This window comes from Schistocerca gregaria, chromosome X, assembly GCF_023897955.1.
Source record: "Schistocerca gregaria isolate iqSchGreg1 chromosome X, iqSchGreg1.2, whole genome shotgun sequence".
Taxonomy (NCBI): Eukaryota; Metazoa; Arthropoda; class Insecta; order Orthoptera; family Acrididae; genus Schistocerca; species Schistocerca gregaria.
In genome coordinates this window covers 406,562,022-406,588,885 of record NC_064931.1, presented here as the reverse complement: position 1 = coordinate 406,588,885, position 26,864 = coordinate 406,562,022, and positions in this window count along the sequence as shown.

Below are 26,864 nucleotides of genomic sequence, written 5' to 3'. Positions count from 1 at the left end.
ACACTTAAATGAATCTGCTGTAAGCACATATACTAGAAAATAAATTGTTTCAAATTGAGACTTGCAGGACACCCTGTATTTTAAGTACATACTTCAATTACAGTTTACTTCTACAATTCCTGATTTTAACAATGTGTCATCTAAATGTCACACATTTACTAAATTTGGTGTAAGCAACACTGCAGAATATCTATAACTGGCTCATGAAGAGTCACTGAAGTTAATCACTGGTCAGCAAGTGATTAATATTTTTGAGAAATAAATAAGTAGATTTTACTGTTGTTATTACAGATACCACTATGCAGAAAATTAATACATTAATACTAAGGAATGGATAACCTCAAATGTATGATAAATATTTTTAAGAAATGGTCAGCAAGTGATTGCTATTTTTGTGAAATAAATAGGTAGATTTTGCTGTTGTTGTCATCACAGATATCACAATGCAGAAAATTAATACATTAAGGACTAGATAGCTTCAAATTTATGATAAATATTTTTAAAAAATCATTAAGCTTGTGAATCGAATATGTCACCAACTGTTTTCCAAATATGTATATTGTTGTATTTTTTAGAACAGTAATGGGTTGTTAACAGTAACATAGTTACTCATGGTAGTAAATGTTTATTCATACAATGGAAACTCCTGGTAGGAATATCATTGTAAATACTTATCCTTTAAGAGATATTCTATGATATTCTAAAGTAACATAATTTTTCATTTATAATAATATTTGATAACTTTGGTCATTATCTACTAATATATCTTTCAAAAAATGTACAGATAGCCAGAAGGCATTCATGATATGAAGTTTTAAACATGGTTGCGTAGTCAGCGACCATTTACAATTTTAAATTAAAGCAATTACAGCCTTTGATAGTAAAAATTAAGTCTTTTGACCTGGTTTCAGCACTTCTGTGACTGCCTTCAGCAGAAACTGAACATTAAAACTGTCATGTCACCTACTAAATAAATATCAAGCAATAAACATTTACTTACAATAAAAAAAAAGAATACATGGAAGGCAAGCCACTATGGGCTGCTCACACATGTCAAGCCACAGATAGCAACAGACAGAATCTTTAATTTCTGATAAAGCCACTCACAGAAGTCCTGAAATTTATTAAAATTTAATTCCTGATATGACTTAAGCTCTTAAATAATTTTTAAAAAAATGTCTGTGAAATGTTATGGGACTTAACTGCCAAGGTCATCAGTCCCTAAGCTTACACACTACTTAACCTAAATTGTCCTAAATACAAACACACACACCTATGCCCGAGGGAGGACTCGAACCTCCACTGGGACCAGCCACACAGTCCATGACTGCAGCGCCTTAGACCGCTCGGCTAATCCTGCATGGCTTAAATAATTTCAGATGATTTTACATATGTACAGTGAACATAAATGAAACTCTTATTTAATTTCTGATCAAACAAACCAAACCTACAAATGATATCATACTAAAGGACTCACTTGATAATACTTGTGAAAGCACTGTCTCATTTCAGCAAAACATTTTTGCAGCTGCTTGTAAATTTTTCCAGTTAATTGCAATATTTTTACTACTGAGTTAAAGACAGAGTTCAGATCTCATTTGTGCACAAAGCATAACATTCTGAATTTTGGCTCTTTATTTCTTGAGAATATGTGTATGTTGTTCCTACTGGTAAACATAATTTTGTATTTCTGTTGCTTGAAGTTGAAAATTAATTTTGGTTCGCCATACCATAGATGAAGTGTCATGTAAGGATGTGCAAAAACTCGTTTTCATTTACAGTTATTGTAATAAACATGTAAATGTAGTACACAATAGAAAACTCTTAGCCTATTTATGCCAAGCACTGTTAAATAATATAACACAGATTATGTATAACATACAGATGTTATTAACAATACATTCTTAAAAATTCACCAATGGGATAGAAAGAGTTTCCAACAAATGAACTGCTCATACATCGCCCACTTTTTTCCTTACTAATACCTAAACTTTTTATTGATGTAGCCAACTTAATGATTCTGTGTAATAGAAAGTTTTTATGTTAACTATTTTTCTTCATTTTAATTATTCTATGAACTGAGCTTTTGACTGGGGAAAGGGTGACTGATTTTATCAAGGAAGAAACTTACAATAATGAGAAGAAGCTGTTAGTTCATCCATTTGTTTGACAATTAATTTACAGAAAATAGCTGAATTCACATGCTGACTAATCCGTGCAAGTAATCTTAGCAATTGGAAAACTATAGGTCAGGTTAGAGATCTTCCCCAAAATATGTTTAAGTATGGCATTATAGAATGATATAAGGGAAAGTATTAAACATTTGTTTTATTTTTAGGTCTTTCACATATCATTACTGCTTTTGTGAATAAAACTAGTTCAGAAACATCAATATTTATGTGGAATACTCCTCCAATATAAATTTATCATGAGTGTGTAATTCGAAGAACGCAACATTTCTATCTGTACTTCTTGATGGTGTACAGTTGTAAGGACATCTCTTATAGATCCGGAAGTGAATAAGTGAGTGTTTCTTACTTTTATGGCAATGAAATGGCCACAAAACATTTAAACTGATAAGCCAAAATATTATGGCTAATTGCTCAACAGCTTGTTTGTCCATCTTTCGAATGAAATACATCACTGATTCTGTGTATCAGGGATCCTACAGTTTGTTGGTAGGTTTGTGGAAGCGTGTGGCATTAGATGTCTACACAAAGGTCATATAATTTGCATAAATAACAAGCTGCTGATTTTTGAACACTGTGATGACACCTGATACTGACCCAGATGTGTTCCATAGCATTTACATCAGGTGAATTTGGTTATCGAGACATCAACATGTAATGCCCCTCAAACCACTGTAGCATGCTTCTAGCTTTGAGACAAGAACAATTATACTGATGAAACATGACATCATTGTCAGATAAGACATCAAACATGAAAGGATGCAGGCAGTTTGCAGCTGTCAGCTTGTCTTCAATTACTACCACAGGCCCCATGCTCTGAAACACTTGTGCATGCAATTATTCTCTTTCAGCTGAGATGCCACACATTACCATCTATCCTACTTTACAGAGCAGCCAAACTTCCAAACTCCACATTCTGTGAGTACTCATGGGTGTCCTACCATTTAGCACCTCAGGGTACTTTCCATATTGTCCTACCTCTTTTCGTAGATGGTCATGTAGCATGTGAGTATTTGACCAGTTTCAAGATACTCATTCTGAGGCTCTGTGTAGCAATAATTTGCGCTTTTACAGTGTCTCTTATCTCAATTGATTTCCAAATTTGTAGTGCATATCTTCGCCTTGGTAATTGCCCATTTGAGTCTGTTTCTTCATTTGTGTCTTTATTACTGCATTAATTTTCCTCAACATGATGGGCAGTGGTCACAATGTTTGGGCTTGGCTTACCAGTGCATTTAGCTCATGGACATTTTGTTAGCAAGCAATGGAAAATCTAATATGGAATAATGACAATATTATGAAAAGGACAGACTGGTAGTCACCATGTAGCAGAGATGTTGAGTTGCAGACACACACAACAGTAAGACTGGTACACAAATAAGCTTCAGGTTAAAAAACCTTCTTCTGAATTAGGCAACATATACAGACACATTCACACTAATGCAACTCAAAAATGCATGACCTCTGTTTCCATTTGCTGAGACCAGAGACAGTGGTCATGTGTGTCTATGTTGTCTAATTCACAAGAAAGCCTTTAGCCAAAAGCTTACTTGTTTAGCAGTATTTTTGTTGTGCCTGTCTGCAAGTTAAATCTCCACTATGCAGTAAGTAGCAATCAGTCCTTTTGATAGTATTGACATTTTGTTAACGATTATTTCTGAAACTATAGTTGTTATAGTACCTGTCTTGATATTTGTGTCATCTGTAAATAAAATTAACTTAACATATGGCATGATGTCATTAAAACACACAGAAACAATATCATTGAAGGAACCATGCAGAGCAAAACAGGGTCTCCTAGGAGGAATGGTTAATATTCTTGGATACGATAGGAATGTTCATATTCTCTATTCTGAATGGTTTCTGAGATAGAACATACTTAACGAAGATTAATTTTTTACCTAGTGGTGTATATATACATGTCTTACTCGCCCAACCACTTTGACATTATATTCTGCCCTAATATACCTCATTTTTTTCAACCTCTTTGTTCGGGACGTCTTTCTGCCATTAATCTAGCCCACATTTTATTCTGCCCTAATCTACCTCATCTTTCTGCCATTAATCTAGCCCACAGAACATAGAGTTGTCCATGGTGTATTATGAATGAAGTAGTATAAGGGAATGAGTGCATTAGCGAGAAGCATCAGTTAACTGTGATTTACACGTGCTGACCAAAATGCCACACAGACATAGTAATGAAGAACATGCAGGTATGGTGTATATTTATGGCTTCTGCATTGGCAGCACACATGCTTCTGTCAAACAGTACCATTGGCACCTTTTAACAAGTCAAATTTGTGATTGTAGATTGTTTACAAGAGTTTTCAGCACATTGTGTATAACAGGTACTCTTTGAAGTTCCCAACCTGTACAAAAATAGCAACATATTGTTGAAATGGTGAAGTGTAGTCCTACTAGCAGCACACAGTGCTTTTTGCATGAGTAAATGTTTCATAAATAGGTATGGGGTGAACACTGCATGTGGAGAACTTGTATCAGTTTTGTATATAGTGTGTCCACAATCTCCACATTGGTAAGAATGTCACGGGACTTGAATTTTGTCACTGGTTAAATGCTGGTAACCATTTGCTTCAACTAATATTGTTCACTGATGAGGCCATGTTCAGACATAACAAAATCCCCAACACACGTAACATTCATCAACGCTCCCAGGAAAATCCACACGCTACACTGTAAACCCATTTCCAAGTTCATTTTTTGATCAACGTTTGGTGCAGCATGTGTAGGCGTAAGAGGACAGAATTACTTGCACTTTTTTTCTTTGAAAGTTCGTTTATTGAACACCCTGAGCACATTCCTTTGACCATACAGACTGTAATGTACATTCAGCATCACAGGACTCTTTCACATTCTATCAAACATGTGAGGGAACATCTCAACTGCAATTACTCTAATTGCTAGACTGGTCATGGTAGTACAATTAACTGACCACCAACCACCAAGATCACACAACCTCATGCAATAAGATATTTGTTGACAGGTTGGATGAAGTCTGAGGTGTGTGAACACATGAGATGAACTGCTTGGTCATATCATGGACCCCACTGTCCTCATTATAGAATCTGGAGAGGCACTCAGACAAGCAACACAACATCTTCTCCCAAGAGTACAAAAATGCTTTGAAGATGACAGTGTGATATTTGAACATTTATTGTGAACTGTACAACAGCTGTAACAAGAAGTGTACAATAATGCTTACATGTATGTGTTAAATATACTATTGTAAAATGCATGTTGCAATGTTTACTAGCTCTTGTACATATGAACTTTTGCAAATCTGACAATGTATGTAGTAATAAACTAAATAAATAATAATGTAAATTAATTGTATTCTGCCAAGAAATCTGTTTGGAATAGGACTTATGTCTATATAATGTTTTGGGCTTGAGATGATCAGTTTTTTGTACCCCTGAATACTGAGCATTCTTCCTGTGACATCATGTATAGTTGATATCTTAGCAATCAGGGCAGGAATATATCTTTAATTTTCATTAAATAATCTGTCTCCATTTATTTGGTTGTATATAAACTGTGTTAAAAATGTGATTTCAAAGTGTTAAAATAGGATGGTTGAGACTAAAGACTGAACAAAAGTCAGTAACAATGACTTCAGATGAATACCATAATCCATAGTCAATCCTGTTGAACTTTCCCCTGGATATGTTTTAAAAAATCCAGTTAGATAGCAAAAAGTGTGGCAATTTGTAGCTGATTACCATTTGTGAAATGAGTACAGCAGAAATGTTAACATTCCATTACCACATATCAGTCTTAATCATGATACTTTAGGGAATGGATGACACTCTGCAAGGAAAGTGTAGCTACGAAACACTTCCAGATGAAAAACGTGAATGGGAGAGAATCTTCAGTAAATAACGTATGCACTGCAGGTAGAAGCAGACACAGATGGAACACACAGCCAAGCAGCATACACCTGAAAGAATTTCAGTAGAGTTCTTCTGAGATGGAAGGAAACTTTCCCATGGCTGTGTGTGTGTGTGTGTGTGTGTGTGTGTGTGTTGACCACGTCATGATTTGTGTTACGAAAATGTATTCATTTAGCGTATCCCACAATAAATAATAATTTTTTTCCAGAAGTAACTATATGAAAGGCTACTAAAAAAATGTATAGTTTTGGCAAATAATAATAGACTTTCCTTTATAGACTTTGTAAAATAAAACTGATGCCTGCATTGCAGTTCTTGCTATCAGTGAGATTAACAGTTATGGTTATAGACAATATTTGTTTCCTATTGTGGAGTATGGGACAACATACGCGTTCTTAAAATGTTTCATCATTTACTATCTTTAAAACTGCCATCACTGTGGATAAAACTATTAAAAGGCCTTGGAATATCACTTCCATCAACATTGTCTTTCAGACTGTGTGTAGAGATTAAATAAGTGAAAAGATACAGAGTGAATCCACATTTCACAGTATTCAGCCTAAATTCTGCACAGTGCATTACTGCATATAGTTCCTTACACTCATCCATGCTCCTTATGGAGACACTGGCATCCCCTCAGTTTTTAAACAAATGAATGTGATTCACACTTATTCCCTTGTTTCATATATGGTCATACACATACATACATACATTTCAATGAACAGCAAGTCAACTAAAATATTTAAATGTAAACAGTATAGTGTGCTATTATACTCTTTCTTTTGTATTTATGGACGGACAGAAAAAGCAGCATCCAAACTGTACAACTGGGCAACTTTTTGACTTTGGTATTACTTTGTGTAAACGCGGCACTTCAACTTTTTATATTTCAATTCTGTAACTCACATCAACATTGAACATATAGCTCTGCTGCATTAGTGAGGAAGGCTACAAGAACATGCATTACACTTGAGCTGTTCGCAATGCCCTTTTCTTTCCAGGAGTGTAAATGTGTTTGTGGATTGCTTGGAAGCTTTCTTCTACTGCCAGTAAATTTAAAGAGCTAACTAACTGTAGATAAGTTGATATAACAAAGTTACACATGCTGGATAGGAATTAAATTTTACAAAAATATTTTGCAGCTATTGGAAATAAAATGCTTATTTCCATAGATGCTGTATGTAATTTTGTGACAACACACATACCTGAAAAACAAGCTTGATAATTGAACTGTAGAAAATAAGTCTCATTACTGAAATTAGGGATATCTATGAATAGTTTAGTAAAAAGGTTTCATTTTGCATTACAACTTTGTTCCCAAATTTAACAAACAGTTGCTCAGAATATTGTATTAAATGTGTCATGATTGTTTTTTCTCATATAACTGAACTTGTAAGTGTCTAACAGTTTTAATTTAGAGGTTACTGTATTAAATGTGAGTGTTGTGTCCTTTTTTCTCTCACATGGCTCCACTGAACAGATGTGTAAATCAGCGTGTAGAAGTATTGTTTAACTACCTTTCTTAATGCAGTTTAGTACATTTTTTTTTCATTCTTATTTTCTTTTAATGAAGAAAGACCTACAATTATTTTAGTTTTAAGGAAGTTAGAAAGCTAACCTTCCCAAAATGACAAGCTTTGTGACCAATGTTTTACTACAAAGCTGTGGAAACAGAGCAAATCTATAACAAAGTTTTAACTGTGTGTCATAAAGAAATGCTAGGTCATCCCATCTTAGTGTCAAATGAATTTAACTCTACTTTCCCTAACTTAGACTTCATGTTACAAGGTGTCCTGTGCCAATGGAAAGGGGAGTAACAGTGTGACAGATAATATTCCAAATTTTGATCCTCATTACACACAAAAACTTTATTGGTGTCAAAATAAAATAATTAAGGTTATGAAATTCAATACATGAGTAAATTAAATATGGTATTATACATTTGTAAAATTTTGTGTTAAAAAGGTGCTAAAAGTATTAAGTCGCCCAGTTTTAAGGTACACGAAATTCATAATCTGGCAATGCAATGACTCAAGATTACATAATGTTAAATTGCATTTTATGTTAAATCCCCAAAATCATGCATTTATTAAATAATATATAGTTTATGTTTCATTAATGCTTTAATTTTAACTCTTCAGAATTGTATTATTGTATGGACATGGATGATTGGGTACTGTGAGCCTATTAATAGGACTTCCCAGGCACAGAATATCATCCTTCATCAGATACAAGTTTCTGAAAAACTCTGTAAGGCTCAGGGGTCTTCTGTACTACTGATGTCTGTCGTCTACAGGACTATCTCAAGGGAGTGAATCTGACTCTGGCCACTCAAACCAGCTAGAACAATTAGTTGATAAATAACATTTGTAATAGTCTAAAGAAATTTGCTTATAACACTTATCAAAGTGGAAATGTGATGCTGTTTATTCCACCATGTCACTTCACGACATTAATGACAGAATTTAAGTCCCACCCTCTGTCATTTATATTTGTTTATTTTCTTTGACACCAGAGATGAAAGTGACATGCTTAATAGATGTAAACTATTTGAAACATTCATCCTGTCCATTTAAAACTGTGTTTAAATATAACCCACCAGTGGTAAGAAGTCATCATAGCAAAGGCACATGTTCCATATTCCTGCATTGTCAATATCTGATGCTGTGTCCTGTCCCTAAAGCTACATTTCATTTAGCCACATGGCCGACTGTGTACACTGCAGTATTTAAGTCACAATACCATTTTAAATTTAGGTATGTTCACATGAAAATTCATAGCACTTAGAGGTTTATCTGAATTGAATGTAAGGGCCTCCTGTACCTGCTACAGTGAAATAGGGGGAAATGACACAGTTTTTCCACAAAAAATATAGACATCTTACGAACCAATAAACAAGTAACAGAAATTGTGATTCTTACATGATCATATTTGTATGGTAACAGGAAAGACACCATCATCAAATCTAATGAAATTTACCATGGAGAATAACACAGAATACCAATGAAGTGGTTTTTCACATAAAAAGATGTTTTAGGATGAGAGAATGGGTAATAATTTTGTGGAAGGAATATTAAGCCAGAGAGACCATGTTACAGGTATTGCTGCATACAGACTCCTGACTAGAGATAAACAGAACATTTCTATTACATCTAAATCAGATAGACTTGTGACAATGCAAGTAGCAAACCATTAATACAAAAAGGGTGAGAAATCTTTGCTTTCATTGATATACTTACTTCAAAGTACTTTACATTTCCTATCTGCAATCCCCATCCATGTCCTCCATGCATGTTACTTTGAGATTCCAACACCAGGTCAAACGTAACTGTGCCAAACATAACTGTGCATTCACACTAAAGATAGAGGATATTGCCTATTGAAGTGAATCTGTTACATGAATTCGTGTGTCTGTTCTTTCCAACATGTGTGGTATCAATAATAGATTCTGAGAATGGGTTACTTTATTTATACAAAAAGGGTGACAGTTATAATTCAATTTCTATGGGTCAAAAATACTTGCGGCGCAAAAAGAAATTAAAAAAGTAGTTACACTACAATGGTTGAGAGTTCTGCTACTGCTTACCGATTTTGACTTGTTTTTTCAAAACTAACCTCTTTAATAAAGGAAACACATTGTGCATTATTCTAAACCAAGTATAAGAACTTAAAGCACTAGTTCATAATTCTGCCACTCCCCTCCCCCTCTGCCATAATTTTTGTTATTACTTGAATGTGGAAATAAACAGTGACCAAACAGGTTTTCTTCTTCAGGAAGGCTAAAAAATATTTTTGAAATGTGCCCTGTTTTGGATTAGTATAACAACAGATAGACCACCTCTGCAAACAAACATACACCAAAGTTTTTCTCTCAGCATTAAGACTACCCTCCATGAGACCCATCCTTAATAATCCAGCATATCAAACTATGCAAACCCTATCATTTTAACTCATAAATGCATGTCTATGAGTCCGCATGTTATGTTATGCACAGACTACACCATTGCCAAATGCTCTCCCACCTATGCCAGGCAACACAACTTCTGCTGATGCTACATTACCACTGAAATGACACTCCCATGTCTAGAAGAATCATCCTCCACAAATAATCATTCAGTCCTGGAGCTGCACTCCCACTGGCAAAGTTTGATGACCACTTTTTTGTTGTATCTTGACTAGAGGCCACACAGCATTTGAATGCCTGCATCTGGATAATGTGGCAAGATAGTGACTTGTCAGAAGGGTTACTTTATTCATACAAAAGGGTACACACAGAAAAGTGAATGCCTGCGTGGGGGTGGGGGGGTGGGGGGGAGACAGACCTCCAGTGGTTTAGACTTCCACAACAGCTTTGTTATTTCTAAGCTCTTTAAAAAAACCAAACATACTATACATTATTTGGTGCAAGACTAAAAATGTAAATTGAAGTACAGGTTCATAATTCTCCATCCCCCCACCCCCTCTCTTATCATTTCCCCAATAATTTGTGTTATTGCTGGAAAGTTGAAATAAACAGTACTTCAGCATACTATTCCTTCTACAAAGCTAAAAAGTATTTCTGAAACGTGCCGTGATTTAACTTGACTGTATCTGACAGACCCCCACAATATGCACCATATACAGTTGTATTTTTCAGTGAGTAACAAAGCTAACTGCATTTCCAGTTTCCCTGCTTTCCCTCAATATGGACCCTCCCATTTATATCCACAAATATCTGTCTATGTGCACACATGTGACATTATGAACAGGCCTTGTATGGTCTGCTTCAGAACCACCTTGTAATTCTTTACCCAGATTTGACTCATAATACCCACGCAGTGAAGATCTTAGGTAACAGTAAATCCACCAAGGTTACCATTCAGAATGTAAAGCTAGCCGACTTGCACCTGATAGAAAATGATGTTGGCTACTCCATCTACTGTCATCTAACACCAATGTGGCTGTCTCCTGTGACCTTATCAACCAACACCACTGCCTGATAGAGTCGAACCTCTCCCAACAATCCAACTGGATGAAGTCTTGGATTATACATCACCAGAGGAAGAACACTCCCAGGGTGGTCACAACACATCAGGCTTCAAAGAATCATCTGGCACAAAGATCAACTTGTCTTGTAGATCCACTACATGGGGTGAAAGGGGGGGGGGGGGAAGGGGGGGTGGCAGGTGGAAGTGAGGGGCTGTGAGTAAATAATTTGAAAAAATCCAACTGTGTTTGACTTTCTTTCAAAATACTCTTCATTTTCTGTCTCCTCACCTTATATTTAGGTGCTTTATGTGTGTGTTTTTTATGTTGTGAAATGCATGTTATCAATAATATAATAAAATGTTTTTTTCTTACTGCAGTTCTTATTTAATTGTGGAGTATTGTTCCTACAAGTGGTGATCCTAAGGAACACAATGAAAGATGATCCAAACATTAAAAGAATGGTTACCTCACCAGCTGCTGAGGATGCCATCTGATCAGAATAGTTCTTGCATGCAACAAAGTGTAAGAATACCATTCCAATGTCCATGTCAAATGTCAGGGAAGTGCCAAGTAATTCACATGATGACACCTCACAATCAGTTCAATAACATGCTGCATTGTGTCTTCCATACCATGTGGAAACAATGTGTATTTGATTATTTAATTTGTTGAGCATATGCTTTAAGAGGATTTGTGTGTAATAACGTATGTTGATACCAAAGAAAGGATACTGACATTTAAAGACTATTACAATCAAAAAGATGTCATACAAAAAGCCACTTCCAAAAATTATTTGAATAAAAGTTTTAGATGTGATGCTCTGAGTGTCAAGTATAAGGTAAAGTCTCTGGTCACAACACTTTAAAGAATAAGATAAGTCTCAAATTAGGATAACATAGAGCAAGAAGCCTACAAATTTATGGGAGTGTATATGAAAAGTATAGAGGTATATTCCTGGAATGGCTACTTAGTAGCTCAACAACTGAGGGTCCTCACATCTGGACAAAATGATAGATGGGATAGGTGGAGCTTCTCAACAAACCATGGTAATTGGAATTAAAATGAATGAAATCAAAGATTCCAAAAAGACAACATTGAGAAAAACAGCCTCTGTTCTACTGGATTTTGAGGGCTATGGCATTACTGATTTTTTTGAGTACTAGCATGTAAATCTGTATACAGTACTTTTTCATTCAAGTTGTGTAGCGAATTGACATAAAATAAAGTCAGTTAACCTTCATAGAACAGCTAAGAACCTCCTTTAAATATTACACAGTTTTGGGAATAATCACTGACGTACTTTGTACAGCACTGTCAAAAAAAAAAAAAAAAAAAAAAAAAAAAAAAAAAAAAAAAAAAAATTAAACTGGTGTACTAGCTGCTAGTTTCGAGCTAAGAAAATGTTGTTGACAGGTTTTTTGCTGCAGTTTCTCCAGAATAAAACTAAAATCTCACTCTGACCTCCTCCTGAAATTTGCAAACAATACCTCACCATCCTTTTCCATTTCTTGTACCTCTCTTATTTAGATACTGTTTTATGCACAGTCAGCTTATATTTCCTTTTCTGTTGCCTTTTCAATGAGATAAACACAGTGCAATATCCTGAGCAAGGAAGCAGATGCTTATGAGACTGCTTTCACAATGAGACAATGTGTTGGCATCAGAAAACACTTACATACATAAACAGAGCACAGTTTCCTGAGCAGAGAGTGGGATTCATAGCAGACAACTTGCACAGTGGAGTAATGTGTGGGCATGAAAACACTCATGCATATTTATATACTTTCTGCTAATTTTTGTTTCTGTGCTCTTCTCCCTGTGCATCAGTGTTTGCACAAGAGGAAAGAGACATCATGTAGATGTACCTCAAGGACAAAGTGCTTTCTCAGTTCTGTAACATGACAGACAATTGCATATAACAAGCTTTACAAAAGGAAGTTGTAGGCAAAAAAATCCTTTTTTACATTGTGGACATATATCCACTCTCTAGTTTCCAAAGCTGCAAATTTTAGAGGCTACTACCAAGCCAGTGTGTATTCAGCAGTAATCTTTAGTGATTAAAAATGTTGTGGTTGCAAGTAACTCCCCAAAAAGACTCGTCATTGGTTATAGCAGATCAAATACATTATTTGTTGTTATGTAATGATTCAGGAATGGCCCTACAAAGAGGAAAAGGCATAATGAGAGTAGTTACAGAAGATGTTCCTAGAGGGGAGCAGCTACCACTAGCAAAAGTAGTCACATCACTACAACATGATTTCAGCACTCTCACATGAAACCCCTGGTAAGGTCCTGCATTACCCAGAATCCACCTGTCTGTCAAGTGATGCAACGTTCAATATTTTGTTAGGAAAATGCACCTCCCCAGTCAATTATCCAAACAGTGACTGTATTCATGCCCCACCAACTGCCTAGTAGTAATATGCCTATACAACATTTCAAACAGTTCCTTACGTATGGTCTGCTTATCATATGGCCTTAAGACCTTAGAACATGAAAAACTGAATCTTATGCCTGTGTCAAAAATGTCACAGCACATGACCCACCTGACAAACACTCTGCTATTCTAAACTTCCCTACATCACACCTCAAATACATTCAGGACACCTGCAGTGCTTGAAAGTCTCATATCTACTCAGGATCAGACCTTAGTTTCCTACTTGAAAAAGCACTATTTATTTGCATCTTGGCTCATGGGCACAAACAGCTCTCATATACCTACTTTAGGCCAATGCTGTTAATTTTGTAACTACTTGAAGGTGTTTCTTCTACAAGCTAAAATATATTTCTGAAATGTGCCCTGTTTTAACTAGACATGGCAAAGATGGATTGCTTGTGTAAATATTACGTATGTCAATACTTTTCTATCAGCAGTGAGTCAACCTTCCTTGAGACCCATATTTCCTGACACAGCATATCAAAAAGTACATTTCCAACTTGTATCCATCCTCAACGTCCATCAACCAAGCAGACCTGCCCATTTTAATCCACAAAGGCATGTTCTAATTCACTAATGAATGAAATGCACAGACTCCATGAGGAATCCTTTACAAACACCTTACAAGAGTCTGTACCTAGTTATTGAATGTAGTGCCTGTGGCAATGAGTATCTTAATAAATAATAAACCAACCAAGGATTCAACTGAGCACGTAAAGCTTGCCCACTTGCTCCACACGGAAAATACTGTGTGTCACCCTAATAACTGTCACCTTACACATATTTTCCAATGCTCTGTGGCTGACCAACCTACACCATTATCAAACAGAGCCAACATTCTTTCACCAAGTCAGTAAACACAGCCTCTACTAATCAATCATCACCACTGAAATGACACAATCATGACAGTATGCAACAGGCCTGTAAGAATCTTACTGCTTAAGTATCCATTTGGCAATGGAGCACTCCTTCTAGCAGCAAAGTTCAATGACAGCTCTTTGAGTGCATCTTTGCTCATGACCACAAACAGCTCTCGAATACTTATTTTTGGATAAGGCATCAAGGTAGTGATTTCTAAGACAGGGTTACTTTATCCATACAGAAGTGTATACATTTTAAATTAAATTCCTAGTCATGCAAACAAGAAATAAATTATACTATTTCAGTTAATCATTCTGCAACTGTTTTATTATTTCTAACCTCTTTAACCAAGTAAACATATTATTTAGTGCAATATTAAAAATGAAAATTGAAGCACCGGTTCATAATTCTATCCCCCATGATTTGCGTTCCTCTTACAATATTGAAATAAACAGTGTACCAGCACACTATTTCTTCCACAAAACTAAAAATCATTTCTTAAATGTCCCCTGATTCAACCTGAGATCATAGCTGTCAAACTACTATGGCATACAATATATATGACATTATTTTTCAGTGAATAATGGTGGTATCAATTTTTCTTAATCTAGCAAATGAAAAACTGTATTTCCAATTTCCACATTGTCCTGCCAGATGGGCCCTCCCACCTTTTATCCACAAATATCTCTCTATGTACACTGATGAGACATTACGCACACACTCCATACAGTCAACTTCACAACCACCTTATACAGGTATGTACCAGTTTTTGAGCATAGTACCCACACAACGAAGATATTAACCAATAGAAAACCCACCAAGGTTTCCTCTGAAAACATAAGCCAACTTAAATGCTGTGGGTCACTCCGCTACTATCAGTCAGCACCTATGTGGCAGTGTGCTGTGGCTGACAATCCAACACCACTGCCAGACAATGCCAACTCTTTTCTGCCTACATCAGTGGAAATGATTTAGATGATGCTAGGTCATCAGAGAAAAAACACTCAAAGGACACACAGTCTGTTCCTCCAACACTACTTCCAATATACGTCAGTCCTGAATGAATCACTCGACACAAATATCAGATTGTCAACAATGACCTACACTATGGAGGCAAAGTGGTGGGGGGGGGGGGGGTTGGGGGGGGGGGGGTGTGAGGGTACGTGATTTGACACAAATACTCAGCCATTCCAAAAACTGTCTTTCTTATGAGTGATAGATTTCTTTTTGAGTACGTTCTGCTTCCTGCCTCTTTAATCTGTACATACTGGATAAACATGTATGCTTTTTGTGTGTGACGTATGTTATCATTAATATAATAAATTGTTTTTTCTTACTGCACTATGTCTACTGTGCCATGTGGAAACCATGTGTATTTCATTGTGTAGTGTGCTGAGCTTAAGCTATAAGAAAATTTCTGTGTAATTGTCTGTTGACTCCAAAGAAAGAACAATGCAATTTATAGATGATTGCAGAAAATAAAAGTTAGAGGTGGGATACCCTGAGCATCAAGTATTGGATGCAGACTCCAGTCATAGCACTTTAACGAATAAGATAAGTCTCCAAGTAGCATAACACAGAAGAAAAAGCTTACAAAGTCGTGCCAAGTGCATGTGAAAACTGTGCACGAATTTTCATGGTACAGCAACTTAATAGCACAACAACTGAGAATCCTGACAACTGAACAAAAGAAAAGATGGGGTAGGTAGAGAACTCAACAAACTATGCTACTAAAAATTGGAATTAAGGACACTGGTGATGCGAAAACTACAAAATTAAGAAACACAGTCTCAGTTGTAGTGGATTGTGAGGCCTATCTCATGACCGAATTTTTGAGGACTAGGGTGTTAATCAGTATACAGTCATTTTTATTTAAGTGGTGTAAGAAATTATTATGAAACAAAACTTGAATGGCATACTAAAAAGTCAATTAACCTTCACAGAGAGATTCAGAACCTCCTTTAAATATTTGTAAGTTTTAGGAATAATCAACAAGAAGCTTTGTATGTAATAGTGAAATAAATGCTTCAAAATGCTTTACTAGTTGCTGGTTGCCAGTTAACAAAATGTTACTGCCAGCCTTACTGCTGCTGTTTCATGAGCAGACTATGTAATTTCTGATTTTTGCATCCTTCTGAAATTGGGCATGTCACCATCACTTTTTGTTTTTCTTACCTCTCTTATTTAGATAATGTTTTACACGTAGTCACCGTGAGATTTCTTTTCTTTTGTCTTTTCAATGAAATAAACACAGCACAGTCTCCTGAGGAAAGGATGGGATACACATGAGACAATGAAGCCAGGTGAGGACATGGAAAAGCACATGCTACACATGTCCTCCGTCCTGTTTTTTGGGTGTGTACTTCTGTTCCTGGGTGTCTGTGATAGCACATAAGGAAATAGGTATTGAGTAGACATGCTACAAGGCCAATGTTCTTTGATGCTTGTGTAAACTGAGAAACATTTGCATTCAACTAGTTTCACAAAGTAAAGTTACTATCAACAATCATCTTCCGTATTCTGACATTATATCCAACCTCTAATTTATGAAGATGCAGTGTAGGAGCCTACCCTTACACAAGTGTGGATTCATCAGTTACCTTTAGAGGTTAAGAGTATTGTGGATGCAATGAAGTCATCAAATATGCTCACAGTTGCTTATATCTGATCAAATATGTAATCTGTTTTTATGTAATGATCAAACAAACTGCACAAGGCATCATGAGTGTAGTTACAAGAGATGTTGCTAGAGAGCAGCTACCACTAACAGAACTACTCACATCACTACAACACAATTCCAGAATTCAGACATGTCAACACCAACAACCTCCTGCACTACTCAGCAGACAAAGGCCTGTCAAGCAATGCAACATTTCCTGTGACATTAGGAAGACCCACCCAAAATAAATTGTCCAAACAGTGATAAGATTTATTCATGACCAACTGCTCCATAGTAAAGTGTCTACACACCACAACAAACAGTTCCTCACCAAATGGCCTGACATCCTAAGTGAAGATTGTGTCACGAAAGGTGGATCTCATGCCTGTGTCTGAAAAATGGCTGCCATCACACACCTAACACACACACTGCTGTACACAGCTTTAATGCACCATACCACCTTTACATTCAGGACAAATGTGAGGCTCAAAACAATTCAATCTATGCAGGATCTGACTTAAGCATCCCACATGCAAAGTTCAAGGCTGATTCTTAGGTTGCATCTTGCCTCATGGCTACAAACTACTCTTGAGTACTTACTTTTAGACAATGCAGTAAGTTATAGAGTTTTGAGATTTTTAATAAAGAAAATGTGTACACATTTATAATTCAGTTCTTAGATACACGGGGGGTGGGGGGTGGGGGGGGGGTGGGGGGGGGATTACACTATTGTGGTTGAGAATTCTGCAATGAAAAAATTATTTCTGTCTGTTTTGCCTAAACTAATTTCTTTAATATAACAGACATATTGTGTATGATCTTGTGCCAAGTCTAAAAATGTAAACATAAGAACTCATTCATAATTCTGCCACTCAACTGACCTCTGGCATAATTTTTTTTTATTACTTGAATGAGGAAGTAAACAGTGCTCCAGCACATTATTTCTTTTTGAAGCTAAAAAGTGTTTCTGAAATGTGTAATGATTTAACTTGAGATTGTAACTACAGATCCCCACATTATACAGTATGTATGAAGTTATTTTTCAAATGGTGCTAGCCTTCTCAAGACCAGCCCTTCTCAATCTAGCACATCAAAAACTGCATTTAATTTGACTTCAGGAATAACTGTCCCATAGTTTTAGAAGGGCAAAGGCAGCCATGCAGTTACAATATATCTGGAACATTATGTGGTATATGAAATGCCTTCCTGTTGCCTGAATTCCAAACCATTTTTGGTTATATGCAAAAAACATCGTCATGCAAAATTTTGGTCATCATTTAAATGAAAGCCGTAGGCATGCTGAACAGCATTTAAATGACACTATTTTTAAGAAGGACATAGGATCGGATGTTACCCTGCTACCTACAAATTACAGAGACCATTCTTTGGATGTGTCTTGGATCACAATTGTATATTTCAACAATAAATACAGTTTCTGATGATAGACTTGAAACTCTGTTTTATTTTCACACATGAAGTATAGACCTTCTTTTGAAAACCCCTGTAGTTTTTATAAAATAAAATGAAAATCACATATCAAAAAGTCAGTTAAGCTTCACAAGAGGGCTAAGAATCTCGTTTAAACATTTCTCAGTTTTACGAATAATCACTGACATGCTATCATTATCAGTGATAGCTCATGAGGAAAGAAGTATCATCAAGACATACCACAAGGACAATGTTTTTCATCAGTTCTGTGCACTGAAATCTCCCCATTTAAATAGTTTTACAAAGTGAAGTTACTGACAGAAAAATCACCTTCTTTACTCTTGCACTGTATCCAGCCTCTAGTTTCCGCGCAGTGTTGGAGACAACACTCAGGCATGTGTGGATTCATCACCACTTTCCGTAGTTAAAAGAGCTATCGTTGCAAGTAACTCATAAAATACAGATTTGCAGTTGCTTATAGCAAATCAAATAAGTAATTTGTTGTTATGTAATAACAGAAGCAGGGCCTAACAAAGTTCTCAAGGCATTTTGAGTGAAATTACAGAAGATATTGATAGAGGGTGTACCTTCCACTGACAGAACTTGTTACATCACTACATGATTTCATCACTTACATAATAGAACTCCCACAACCCCTTAACTACTCAGCAGCCACTTGCCTGCCTGGTGAAGCAACATACACTGTGCTGTCAAGAAAAAGCACAAATACTGTCAATGGTCAAACCAATGACTGGATTTATTTACGAACTCCATAGTTAAGTGTCTGCATACCACTACAAACAGTTCCTCATTATAGAAGCTGCCATCATATGGACTGAATTCCTGAGTGAACACTGAATCATGGGAAAATGAATCTCATGCCTGTATCAGAATTGCAACTGTCCATGATACATCTGAATCATGCTACACACTTTGCAACTTTCCTATATTGCACCACCTGCTCATTCAGGACATAGGCAATGCTCCAAACTATTTAATATACATAGGATCGGACGTTACCTTGCTACCTACAAATTACATAGACCATTCTTTGGATGTTTCTTGGATCACAATTGAAAACAAATCTCTAAAACATATTTTTGGACTATATAAGAAGTTAAAGAGGCTTGAAAACAGATAAATTTAAGTAAATAAAAGGAGTAGATGAAATAATTAAATTCTGTGATCGAGAGTTACAATAAAATTACAATCCCTTGGTCAAAGTTTCTATCTATTTCATGTAGAACAAGTTCTTTAAAAAAAAACAAAAAAAAGTGTATTATTTGGTTCCAAGATTAACAATGTGAAAGAAAGAATTGGTTCATAAATCTGTGACCCTACCCTAAACCTTCTTAGCATTAATTTTCGTTACAAAATGAATGTGGAAGTAATCAATGACACAGTAAATATTTCCTTCCACAAAGCTAAAAGATATTTCTGTAATGTGCCCTGTTTCAACTCTACATGATAACACATAAACCACCACTTATCAACAATACGTATGTCAATATTCATCTGTTACTAATGAGGCTACCCTCCTCAAGACACACTGTTCCTAACACAGCATATCAATGACTGTAAATCCAAATCTGGCTATCCTCAGAGTCTAACCATACAGACTATCTAATTTTAATCCACAAAGGCACGTCTACATGCACTCATGTGATGTTATGAACACACTCCATCAGGCACCCTTTAGAGACACTTTATCTGGATCTGTACCTGGTTTGGACCATAGCATTCACATTATGATGATCGTAACTAAAGATAAAAGCACCAAGGTTTCCACTGAGATCGTAAAGCTGACCTAGAACCTACTGATAGAAAATACTGTGTGCCAGCACACACACTGTCACTCAATGCCATGAGACAGTGTGCTACACCCCAGCCACATGGGCGACACAGCTTCAGACTATTCTACAACGCCAGATGAAGAACACTGACAGAACACTCAAACTGTTCCTCCAACACTACACTCAATATCCATCAGGCCTGGAAGAACCATCCTGTACTAATATCAGTTTGATTTGAATGATCCACTCTGAGTGGAAGGAAGGGATGGGGCTGAGAGGTGACACAAATAGTCAGTCAGTTGAACAAAAATGTCTTTGTCATAGCTGATATAATTACTTTGGAGTACTTTCCATTTCCTTTCTCACCATTGCATACCTATTAGCTTAAAATGTTTTCCGTTTGTGTGTGACATGTATGTTATCAATGATGTAATAAAGTGTTTATCACTATCAAAGTTACTTAATGGTAGATCACTGTTCCTAGAAGTGGTGAAACTGATGACACAACGGCAGATGATGCAAACGTTGAAAGTGGAGTTATCTCACCAGCTCCTGTGGATGCCACCTCATCAGAATAGTTCTGACATGCATCAAAGTATAATATTGTCATTAAACCATCCATGTTAAATTTTTGGCAACTGATGAGTAATAGATGTATATACAGCTCACAGTCAATTCAACAAATAGCTGTGTTTTGTTATTCGTGCCACGTGTATTTGGTTGGGTGGTGTGTTGAGGTTATGTTTGGGGTGAAATGTGTGTAATTGTGTCAATTCACACCAAAGAAATAACTCTGAAATTCATAAACAATTTCAGACAAGGAGTTCTAGTAAAGAATGTGGCTTCTAAAGATTAATTGGGCTTACATGTGATAGCCTGAACATCAAATACTTGATAAAGTCTCTGATCATAACGTTGTCAGGAATAAGATAAGTCTCAAAGGAGGTAAACACAAAAGAGAACCCTACAAATTTATAATAAATGCACATGAAAACTGTGGATGTAGATTCATGGCAAAGTGACTTACTAGCATGATGACTGAAGATCCTGACATCTCAGCAAAAGGAGAGATTATTTTGATGGAGCCCCTCAACGAACTTTGGTACTAGGAAATGAAATGAAGGACACTGATGATGGAAAAACAACAAAAACGGAAAAACAGCCTCCTTTTTAATGGAGTCTGGGGTTAGTTGCACCACAGAATTTGTCGAGACCTAGGGCATTAATCTATATACACTCTCATATGGTTGAAGTTGTGTGAACTACATGGACTCTCAAAAATAACTTTATGTTTGAAGAGGTATATGCACGTGTGCAACAAATCTGAAGAGAGTGGGGCTAAGTTTATCAATTTCTTGATCTTTCGTCAATATGTACAACTCTTTGGGTGCAGAAAGCACATTCCGTGTGCAAGAATTGTACAAAAATGCTGATTATGTGATTGTAGCATTAAGGAAAATTTTCATTTATTGTTTACTGCATAGTGTAAATGTTGATCCAAATGTTCTCCTTATATGGAACTGGATCAAAACATTTGAGGAAACAAGTTTAACACTAGTCATATCAAAACTCAAATGACAAATGTCATCAAGAATGGGTGAATCCGTTGAGAGTGTAAATCACTGTGCATTTGACATTAATAACCTCTCCATTCATAAGAGAACATAGGTTATCATTGCCCTAAATTCTGACATAACAACTAAAACTGCACGGTTCTGAATGCAACTGGTGCAAGAATTAAAGCATCTGCATGACATACAAAGGTTACAGGAGATAATGATGTGACGGAGTATTCTTCAATTTTCTATATCTTGTTTTCTCATGAGGTTCACTTTCACCTAAACATTGACATCAGAATATTGAATTGGCGCCTTTGGAGTGGAATGAGTCCTAAACAGAAGCATGACAAACCCTTCCATTCCCAAAACTTACTGTATGTTCTGCGATGTAGGCTCAAGGGTTAATTGCTCTGTACTTTATTGAGGACGAGGAGTGAATTCAGAGAGTATGTGACAATGTTACATGACTTTTTGTAGCCTCAATTGCAAACCTTCCCTGGGTATATCCAGTGAACATGGTTTCATCAAGGCGGAGCCACAGAATACATGTCTAATGCATCTACACTGTAAGTTCATGAAATTCTTCCTTGCGAATGAACCTCCACAAGGAGTGACATATTAGCTTCTACGTAGTCCATATCTGACCCCCATGCAATTTTTTTATGGTAAGATGTCAAATGTAAAGTATATGTCAACATCTGGCCTTCTCTGGAGCAACTGAAACCAAATATCCACAGTGAAGTGGCAAGATTTGAGTTTGTACAAGCTGAGCTGTCATGCAAGATTTTATTTCTCATTTAAATGAGTACCGTAGGCAGCTGGATTATATTTAAATGACATTATTTTTAAGAAGTAAATTACTGAACCGCGTATTTCAACAATTAATAAAGATTTTGCCAACAGACTAAAAACTCTATTTTATTTTGATAAATGAAATATAATTTTTCTCTTGAGAACCCATGTGCTGTTTATAAATACAAAAAGCTTATGACATATTGTACAGTCAATCAGCACTCACAGAGCAATTACGAAAATCCTTTAAACATTTCACAGTTTTACAAATAAGCACTGCAACACATTGTATGGAATTATGAAATAGATAGTACTAGTAGCCAGTTGCCAGGTAACAAAATGTTATTTTTATCTCACTGTGACCCTCTGATGTTAACAAACAACACATCACCTTCACTTTTATTTCTTGTACCTTTCTTATTTGGATGCCATCTTATGCATAGTAATTTTGTGTTTTCTTTTCTGTTGCCACTTCAATGAAATAAACACAGCATAATTTCCTGAACAAAGAAGGGGATGCATAGCTGAAAGCTTGCAAAGTGAGGCATAGGTCATACATGGGAACATGCATGTATGTGAGTATCCTTCCTGCAAATTCTTGTGTGTGTGATCTTGTTCCTGTGCATCAGTGTTTGCACAAGAGGAAAGAGACATTGTGTGGATGTACCTCAAGAACAGCATGCTTTGCTAGTTCTGTAACATGACAGACACTTGCGTACAAAAGTTGTACAAAGTGAAGCTCTAGACAAGTAATGAGCATTATTTGGTTGAGTCTATTCTCACAGCTGAAAACAACTCTAGAATACATACTTTTGGGCTATATAGGAAGGTAAAGAGTTTTGAAAATAGGTAACTTTAAATAAAGAAAAGGAGTAGATAAAAGAATTACAATACTGTGTCCAAGAATTACAATACAGCTACAATCCAATGGTTGATATTTCTATCTGTTTCATGTAGAACAAGTTCTTTAATAAAGCAAAAGTGCTGTGTATTATTTGGTGCCAAGTTTAAAAATATATAAGGAAGAACTGGTTCATAAATCTGCACCCTTCTTCAAACCCCCTCAGGAATAATTATGGTTATGACATGAATGTCGAAGTAATCAATGCCACACTAAGTTTCTTCTTCCACAAACAGAAAAACCATTTCTATAATGCCCTCTGTTTCAACTTGCCTTGATAACAGATGAACCACCTCTGATAAACAATACATATGTCAATATTATTCATCTGTTTGTAATGAGGCTACCTTTCTTACACAGCATATCAGAAACTGTATATATAAATATGTCCATCCTCGAAGTCCAGCCGTACAGACTCTCCTATTTTCATTCACAACGGAGGATCATGTCCACGTAACCATTGACATCAGTAAATGGAATTGGCACCATAGGGCTGGGAGTCCTAAACAGAAGCATGACAAACCCCTTCATTCCCCAAAAGTTACTGTATGTTCTGTAGGCTCAAGGGTTAATTGGCCTGTATTTTATTGAAGACAAGGAGTGAATTCAGAGAGTATGTGACAATGTTAAGTGACTTTTTGTTGCCTCAATTGCAGAACTTCCCTGGTTATAGCCAGTGAACATGGTTTCAGCAAGACGGAGCCACAGAATACTTGTCTAATGCATTTACAATAAAATAAATGCAGCATAATTTCCTGAACAAAGAAGGGGACGCTTAGCTGAAAGCTTGTACACTGATTCAATGTGCACACATGAGACTGTGCATCTATGAGTAATCTTTCTGCTAATTTTTGTATGTGTTATCTTGTTGCTGTGCATCAGTGTTTGCGCAAGAGGAAAGAGACATTGTGTGTACGTACCTCAAAGACAATATGCTTTGCCATTTCTGTAACTTGACAGACATTTGCGTACAACAAGTTTTACAAGGTAAAGTTGTAGGCAAATAATGGCTATCTCCATTTTGGAAACAGCCTCTAGTTTATAATATTGCACTGTTGTAGGCTGCCACAAGCAAGTTTGGATTCATCAGTTACCTCGAATGCTTAAGAGTGCTTTTGTTGCAAGTAACTCTCCAAATAAATACTCACCGTCGCATACAGCAAATCAAATATGTTAACTTGATGTTATGTACCAACAAAGTCGTGTCATGTTTGACCTACCACTGACTAGTAAAGTGCCTACACACCACTAAACACAGTTCATCATCCTATGGTCTACCCATTATATGGCCACCTCATTGTGTAGACTTGACACCTGAGCAAATACTGCATCATGAAAATGTGAATCTCACACCTGTGTCATAAATGTGGTAGCACATGACACACAGCTTTCCTAGACCACACTACTTGTATGTTGCAAACACATTAAGTTCTTAGAATTATTTCATATGCATGGTATAAAACATTAGCATGCTATCTGCAAATGTCAGAGACCATTCCTTGACTGCATTTTGGCTCATGGCCATAATCATTGCCTATATACCTACTTCAGGATAATCTAGTATATTGTTTGGTTTAGAGAAATGCCAATATTAGACATAGAAATTAAGTAGACACTTATGATTCAATTCATAGATTAAAAAAAAATTAATTACAATACTTTGGTTGACAGTTCTGCAATGACATAGTTACTTCTATTTGTTTTGACATAACCAAGTTCTTTAACAAAACAATCATATTTTATATTATTTGGGACCAAGTTGAAACATTTAATAGAAAAACTTTTAAGTAAATCTTCCAGTCCCTCATCTCAGCCATAGATTCTGTTTTTACCTGAACACGATAATAACCACTGCCCGCACATGTATTTTTGAAGTATCAAGTCACACCTTTCCTAGCACAGCATACCAAAAATTGTATATCTGATATTTGTCAATTCACAAAGCCCAATCATACGGACTCTCCTATTTTAATCCACAAAGGCCTGTCTTCATGCACTCATGTGATGTTATGAACACACTCCATCATGCACCCTTTACAGACACTTTATTTGGGACCATTCCTGGCTTTGGACTGTAGGGCTCACACAATGAGGTTCTTAATTAATGACACACACAACCAAGGTTCCACAGATAATGTAAAGTCAGCCTGTTCTGCTACTAATGGAAAATGCTGTCTTCCATTCCACCTACTGTCACTTAATGCCTATGTGGCAGTATGCTGTGGCTGAGAAACCTACACCATTGCCAGATTGACCCAACCCTCTTATTTTTATGCTAGCAGATGCAGCATTAGATAAAGCTGCATTGCCAGTGAAAGAACACTTGGTGAACTATTGTTATACAAGTGATGACCACGATGAACACAAAGGCAGCCAATGGAAGCATTGAAAGTCAGATTGCCTCAACACCTGATGTTTATGTCATTTCAGAATAGTTATTGTGTGCATGAAATCATAATAATACTGTTCTACCATCCATGTAAAATTTGGCAAAGTGATGAATAATTTGTGTGATATCCTGCCTATGGTCAGTTTGAAAACAAGCAGCATTGTGTCTTCCACATCATGTGGAAATCATTTGTGTTTTGTTTTCTAGTGATGTTATACTTTAAGATGATTTGTGGGGAATCATGCCTGTTGACTACAAAGAAAGCTAACTGATATTTATAAATGATTGTTGAATGGGGTTGTCACATACAATGCTAAATCTAAACAAAAATTTCAGATGCAGTGCCCAGAGCATCAAGTGTTATATTAAGTCTCTGGTCATAACACTTTAAGGAATAAGTTAAGACACAAGACAATAAAACACTGAGAGCAAAATCTAGAAATTAATGTCTTCAGTGCTATGTATAAAACATTTTTTATGATTTTGTAATGTGCTGATGTTATGATTTAAGGTGATTTGTGTGTAATCAAGTCAGTTGATGCCAAAAAAAGCAGACTAAAATGTATACATGGTTGCAGACAAGGAATTGTCATATAGACTGCTGCTACTAAATGAATGTTAAAGATGTGAAGCACAGAGCATCAAGTATATCAGTAAAGTCTCTGATCAGAGGACTTTAAGTAACAGGATTAATCTCAAAGGACAAAAACTCAGAAGATACCAACAAATGTATGAAAGGTATGTGTGAAACCTGTATACCTATATTTCTTATATGACTGTGTCTCAAATGATACAACATACAACGTGATGTCAGAAAAATTTAATCAACTTTATAAACAATGATCATATTCATTCTTGACCAAGCCCTCACTAGTAAACTGGCTACACAACAGTACAGACATTTCCACAGCATATGGCCTGCTCATTATATGACCTTAACTATTGTGTGAACACTGCATTGCAAAAATGTGTCTCAG